The sequence below is a fragment of the Nuphar pumila genome, chromosome 7, assembly GCF_984573655.1.
Source record: "Nuphar pumila chromosome 7, dmNupPumi1.hap1.1, whole genome shotgun sequence".
Taxonomy (NCBI): Eukaryota; Viridiplantae; Streptophyta; class Magnoliopsida; order Nymphaeales; family Nymphaeaceae; genus Nuphar; species Nuphar pumila.
Genome location: NC_143255.1, coordinates 104,772,442 through 104,779,701, shown reverse-complemented (window position 1 = coordinate 104,779,701; position 7,260 = coordinate 104,772,442). Strand labels below are relative to the sequence as shown.

At 42.8% G+C, this 7,260-nt stretch overlaps 1 long non-coding RNA gene across 1 annotated transcript; it reads right to left on the bottom strand.

Annotated features, from left to right (window-relative positions):
• Positions 1 to 905: 905 nt before the first annotated feature.
• On the bottom strand, positions 906 to 2,200 carry LOC149832746 (uncharacterized). Its single transcript, XR_016433365.1, has 3 exons — positions 2,048 to 2,200; positions 1,887 to 1,929; positions 906 to 1,384 (listed from the first exon to the last, which is right to left on the bottom strand). It is a non-coding gene; the product is annotated as an uncharacterized LOC149832746 (long non-coding RNA).
• Positions 2,201 to 7,260: the final 5,060 nt, after the last annotated feature.

Below are 7,260 nucleotides of genomic sequence, written 5' to 3'. Positions count from 1 at the left end.
CCATGGAACCCGGGGTCTGGCGATCTCGCACTTGCGAAGCATGTGGCTGAGAGACTTATCGTCCTTCAGAGATCAAACTGGGGATGCTAGAAATTATGATCAGTGGTTGCAATGGGCGATTACTCCAAATGGAGCATTCCACACCCACAAAGTATATAGATCGTTGCTCCCCCAGGGGCAGATTGGTTCCCTGAGTGTGCGTTATGGGGTAAGGGCCCTTCTCCAAGATCTCGGTTCTTGGCTTGGTTAATTTTGCATGATAGGGTTCAGACTCATAGTTATTTAAAGAAGTTGGGCTTTCAGTTTCCAAGTTGGTGTGTATTGTGTCAAGCTGCTGAAGAAACTACTTTTCATTTATTTTGGTCCTGCCCAATCTTTGTGGCCCTATTTAATAGGACGTGGAGATCTCCGAATGTAATTGTCAAAGAAAAGTCTTTTGCGCTTGATCTTCTCCTGGGCCCTATTGAAATTAGATGATGCAAGCGGTAGAGACTGATCTGGAAGATATGGTTGCTTACTACTTGGTGGTTTGTTTGGATGGCACACAATGATGCTACTTTCCGTCAAATTCCGGTCATCTTTAATCATCTTGTCCATAAAATCCTGGTTGATGTATGTGCAATATTACGTATGCATCTTTGAGACCTCTCCTCTCATCTGAACGACATTCACTCAGCGGTGGTTTCTTCTAATCCTGCGGATCCTGGTTGAGTAGGCTTTGTTGTTTTGTTGCTAGCTGTCTGTAGTTTCTTTTTCTTTAGCTTTGTTTTTTCTATATTTTAGTTTTGTTTCTACTTTGTTCGGTTCATGGGTTCAACATTTTGTTGATCTTCATGAGTATTAATGTTGATCTTCTTTCGTCTCTCTCTCTCTGCGCGAGCGTGCACGCTTAGAGACTAAGAAAATTGAGACCAACCACTCCTATTGCAATTTCGTTACCACTCGTATTACAATTTCATTATAGACAAGAATAATATGATGGAAAGATAAGCATCATGGAGAAAAAGTACTTGTAGGTCAGGCTGGAACATAGCAACCTGACTCGTTGGCTGAGCCTCAAATTTCATTGCACCAACTGGGAGCGGTGAAAAATTAACTGCATAAACAAAGAAATACTAGAGGAAGGGAAGGGTGCATATGAGTATGAATATGTTTTCCACTAGACACGCATTGATTGAGGAGGAAGCTAGCAAAGGAAAGGGTCAAGGGCACTTGGGCATGTTGCCGTGGGTCTTCTGAGCAGCGTAGCAAGGGCACTCCTCATAGTGACCGGCGGTGCCAGAGGGCACGCATCTGCATCTCACGCAGCATGTGCCGCACGCTCGCTTGCACAGGTTCGGCCTCGACGACAGACTGCATCTGGTTGTACACGCCCCATCACAGTCTGCACGCACACAATAAAACCTCAATAGTCAATACAAATTCCCATATTCTTCGCATTCACAACAAAAAATAAAGGCAGTCCCATATATTAAGAGAAAAACAAGCTAGAGAGAGAGAGAGAGAGAGAGAGAGAGAGAGAGAGTTTTTTCGACAACGGAAAAACCACCTCACTCGCTAGCTCATTGGTATAAAAACCCCAGGTTCTCCACACCCTCCAGGAAGTACACCCAGCTTCTGCCTTGCAATAAGCGACATGCGCGTATCCCTCATGGACAGGCTGAGCAGATCCAGTGATGGGTGTCAGTACTTAAACAGAGAATTGCTGTGCGATGCAGTGATTTTCTCTTTCTTGTGTTTTACACAGAAAATTGCTACGCCAAAGCGATTTTCTATGCTTTGTGTAGCTCTAGTAACTTTGTAAAGTATTCGGGGCCCGATGACCTAACCACGCCTAGATAGAGGTGAAGTTGGCAGTTAAGATTATATCAAAGTTGAGGAGATACCCAATGGTGGAGGCAGAGGACTCGGATGATCGTTTCCGATCGTCTGTGTCAACACAATAAGAGTTCATACTCATTTAGCATGACATGAGAGAGAGAGAGAGAGAGAGAGAGAGAGAGAGAGAGAGAGAGAGAGAGAGAGAGAGAGAGAGAGAGATTGTTACCATTAGAGAATCCAAACCAAGGCGGGCCTCTACCAAATGGAGAGAGAGGAGAGAGGAGAGAGCTAGAAAGATGATGAGAGAGGTAGAGAACCCCATGGAAGGTGTGGAAGAGGAAGCAGCAGCAGTAGTAGTCAAAGAAGGCGTCAAAATTGTGTGTGCTTTGTGTTGGGGTCTCCCATTTATACCTGAGGCTGGGGTCCAGGTGGAACCCACACTACTCACCGCGGCACGTGCAGAGTGTCGTCTACCCTGTGCTCTTGCACAAGTGAGGGATTCGGCAGTGAGTTTTGTTCCTTCTCCTTGACCGCGTCGGCCAGGTGTGCAGCGCCTCCGTGGGACCCGCGCCGGACGCGCTTTCGCTAGACCCAGCTGTAGTGGGTCCCATGATACAGCTGTTGCCTTGACAGCTGCGTATTCCGCCCCGAAAAACAGTTGGGCTGAAAACGGATCGGATCAGGGTCAGATCCGTACCCTCATAATTTTGCAAGTTTTTTCAATTGCCCAATAACATAAAAACTGCCCGAATATGCAATACTTTCAAAATAATTTCTTATATATATATATATATATATATATATATATATATATATATATATATATATATATATATATACAAAAACTTATAGTTACCCATATTTTTTCCCGGTAAAGCAAATTATTAATTTACCATGAGACTCCTCAAATAAAGGGTTCACTTAGCCTCAGACTCGGTCATGGGGTTATGGTCAAGTATGGCTGAAAGTAGGCTCGCTCACCACAAACCTATACTGGTCATCTTGGTTGCTCCATACTTTTTTTTTTTGAAGGTCAAGATGGGGTTAGGCAGACCTCTACCAAATATGTCTTAAGACCCATGTGGCAGAGAGGGATTAGAACCTGGCCTTCAGCTTGGCACATGACCCAGATTACCACACGGGATACCACCTCGGTGGTTGGTTGCTCTATACTTGGTAGACTTGAACCATGAAAAACATGCGATGCACTTTGATAAAGAGTTTTTTTTCTGAAAGAAGATGAGACTGAACTTGAATGAACAAAGAGACAAATTATGAGTGGAATTGGGTTGAAAGAATAGGAAAACAGCAAGATTCTTGATTTAATTTGTATTTACCATGTATAATTTTGTCCGCACTTGAGAGTGCTGGTCAAAGCATTCTAGGCGGTGTCTGCATGCATCTACTTGTCCAGATAAATTGGGATAAGCTCGGGTGTTTGCACCAACTTTAACACTTATCCCAGTTTGTCTTATATTGATGATTCATGAAAATGACCTCTTGATGAGAGTCGGTTCCATTCGTCCCCTATGCCATCCCCCATCTTGATACCCCTCTCAAATCTTATGATATAAGTTGTTTTGATCAAATCTGACCTTATAGATGGATACAACATGGTCAATTTAATAAGAATCGACACTTAGATTATTCTATTTTTATGAAAAATATGATTTTTAAGTCATAATTTTATTTTTGTGTTGCCAAAAAAATCATGCACACAAGTTGGATTTCGGTCATTTAAATGTCGGTCTTGATGTCATAGATCACATCTTTAGAGTCTCATTTGATTCAAACAACTTGGATCAGTGAAATCCCAAAGAGGGGTATGAAGATAGAGATGAGTGGAATGCTTCTTGATGATGAGCCAATGATAAATGAGCCGAAGGAACTGAACCGAAGGTGTTTAGGCTTAGAGTAGAAGGTGTTGAGGCTAATGTTTAGGGAGCCAAACCGCACGTTACTGTACGTGTTCAGGCTTGGGTTCGTGCTCATGTCCATGCAAGCTAAGCCAGGCTATAAACCCTATGAATATCTAGAGAGTGAAACCAGCAAAATATGAACCCTAAACCTCCATTAGTTTGATGAAGAGGAACCCTAGTCAAGAACCAGGTCACGTAATGAACCCACCCTCCTGTGAGGTAAACCCCGAGTGTGGTCACCGACACCCACACATTACGGTGGTGGTATGGATCACCACCATGGAGAGTCCTTTTGAGCTTCCTCAAGGGCATTTTCTTACCACCAAGGCATTTTGGTGTTACAGATATGCCCTCTAGATTCATGGTGGATCTTGAAAATCACAACTCAATATCAACTGATCCCAACACCCCCTGAACCTCCATTTCTTTTATAGGCAAGCTGGGGTTAGGCAGACCACCACCAGTTACACAACATACCATTGGGTTTTCAACTTGCAACGTCCCAACACAAGGTGACGTGCACTAAGAGCTCGAACCTCCATTTTTAAAATCATCTATTTTAACCAGCCACACCACATTACTTTTTGCAAAAACGTCAAACTAAAAACTTAATATAATAAAATGGATCGCGAAAGAGCCACTTATTGGATGCAGCCTTGAACAATCTAATCTATGCTCTCAATGAGCTCAGGCCAGAATGTCAAGAGGAGAATGTCAAGAGGTGAACATAACCCTTCAACTTATAGAGAGATCACACAAATGTGGTACTCAACAACCATGTATGCTCTCATGGCAGTCCTTGTCAAGCTATTATGGATCTCTCCTATTTATAGGAAGATTTGAGAGATAATGGGTTCATAATGAGAACTAGTGGATGTCCCTAATGGGCATGACTGAACCCTTATAAGACTTCATAATTGTCCTATAATTTTCAAAACCCAAGAACCTCTCTTATGTATGTCCTTGCCCATGTCAATATGGGTTACATTCAGGTTGGATCCAGTCCGATCCAAAATCCAACACACCTAAGTCGTACAACTATTTGTTGGTGCCAGACTCATTCAAGGTAAATAAAGCTTTTCAAAGCTCGCCTCATTGGCCCAACAAACCAAGTACTTGGCTTCAATCCTAACCAATCTGAGCCACAAGCTGCTCAGTACATTTCCCATCATAGCAGGATGTGTATTTCTTACACATTCACTACCAGAATGGCAAGGACCTACACTTTCCCTGTGAGCGTAAACAACAGAGTATATATATATATATATACTTGGAAACCCTAAGTTCGAAGCATAAATCTTATCTTTGGCATTTGTTTGTATACGTCGTGCAAGCATGAATTTTCCAAAATTTCACCAACGGATAAAGTTTGTAAGAAAGGCAGTAGCATGGTTGCCAAAATTCTTTCCATCAACATTGATGGGAATATCCCCCATATAACTAAGGCCAAAAGCCTAAGACCAAGAAGAACTATCTTTCAGTTGAGTCCTATGGACATTTTACAAATTAGCACGGCATGTTAAAAGGAATAAATTCTGGAACCAGTTTCACTTGAGGCTCGTAAGGAGACTAGACACAGGACAAGAGTCTCAATCAAGCATCTAGATCATAACCATATACCCAGCTGACTTGTAAAGCAAATGGTCACAGTCAACCAACTCCTAAGTTATTAGGATTACTCTCTCTCTCTGTCTCTCTCTCTAAATCATGACATAATAGTTGTAAATAGAAAATCTTTGTAGGGTGGGGAGTCAAGAACGTGACACTCTACGCTCAATGCCTTCGGGTTATCAAGTTTTCAAAGGGCCAATCAAATATTGGCTGTCAACTTACTAGCTAGATTTGATCCTAGCCAACCTGGATTTTAATCCCATCTTATACACCAGTTCAAAATTCAGATCAGGATATTTAATATGATTTTTCTGAATACTTTTAAATGGTGGGTAGTTTATACAGATGCAGTGTCAAAGTTAATCGGATTCGAATGAATCAGATCAGCCAAGCATCATCAAGCGACAACATATACATCACTGTTCGAAGCAGGTTATATGTTCCCCCCCCGATGATTCACTGAATCCCACGTCTGTGTTCGGGGCTTTGAATGAGCACCACGTATACAAGCACATGGGGCTCGTATTCCCGTGTATGTTGACATAACTTTGCATCGGACTCTGGTGTTGTTGCAAAGACTTAAGTACCCTTTATTGCTATTCTTCTCATAAAGTGATGGTTTGAGAAAATGACAAAAATGCCTTTCATTCAAAAAAGAAAAAACAAATAGTTCAAAAAAAGGACAAACATGTCCTCCATCCAGAAAGTCGAGGATGATGTTGACTCTTCAAAGTCTTCTTCTTTTTCTGTTCAAAAAAAGGACAAACATGTTTTCTTCTTCTTTCTCCGTAAAACACTGTAAAACCCTTTCTCTCTCTAGAGAAGAAATCAAGGGAAACAAAGAGTTCTTCCTGAAGAAGGCCATGAACATCAACCCTCTCACTCTCTCTCCCTTCTCTCTCTACTTCTGTGCACATCCAACAGACGATCCTACATTGCTGCATTGTCATCTTTTTCTTCTTCCTTCTTCATAAAATACTGTAAAACCCTCTCTCTCTGTAGAGAAGAAATCGAGAGAGGTAAAGGGTTCCTCCTGGAGAAGGCCATGAACACCAACCCTCTCACTCTCTCTCCCTTCTCTCTCTACTTGTGTGCCTGATTTAGAGTTTTTGCCCTTACAGGAGGGGGGTCCGGGGGCTCCCCCCCGGTGCGGATCCCGCTGCGGATCCCGTTGCGCGGTCAGCGGGCGGGGGTCCAGGGGGGGCCGCCCCTGGCGGGGGGCTCGGGGGGCAGCGCCCTCCGGACCAAAATTTTTTTGGGCCTTCCAACAATGATTTGTAGTATTATCGGGCTTTCCTACAGCAATTTGTTGCATTTGTAGTGTCTTCCGTAAATCGCGAAACGCTATAGCGATTTATAGTGTCTTCCGCAAATCGCTATAGCGATTTGTAGTGTCTTCCGCAAATCGCTATAGCGATTTGTAGTGTCTTCCGCAAATCGCTATAGCGATTCACAAATCGCTATAGCGATTTGTAGTGTCTTCCGCAAATCGTTATAGCGATTTGTAGTGTCTTCCGCAAATTAGGACCAACTTGTCAGAGTCATATCTCCATAACCGGAGGTCATATTCCAAATCCGCGATTTGTAGTGTCTTCCGCAAATCGCTATAGCGATTTGTAGTGTCTTCCGCAAATTAGGACCAACTTGTCAGAGTCATATCTCCCTAACCGAAGGTCATATTCCAAATCCGTAAAAAGTGGTGTCTTCGTTATTGAGTCTAGTTTATTTCTGTAAATTTTCAGCAATTTCTATTGTCATTTCATTCCCCATTTTAACTTCAACAATACATTACAACCACAATCATCAAAAGAAAGATTGCACAAGCTAAGAGTCATCGTTCTCGCCCTCCTCCTCGACAGCAACCCAGTCGGTGCAGTCGCGCTGAGGATGGCCAGCAGAAGCTCCACCA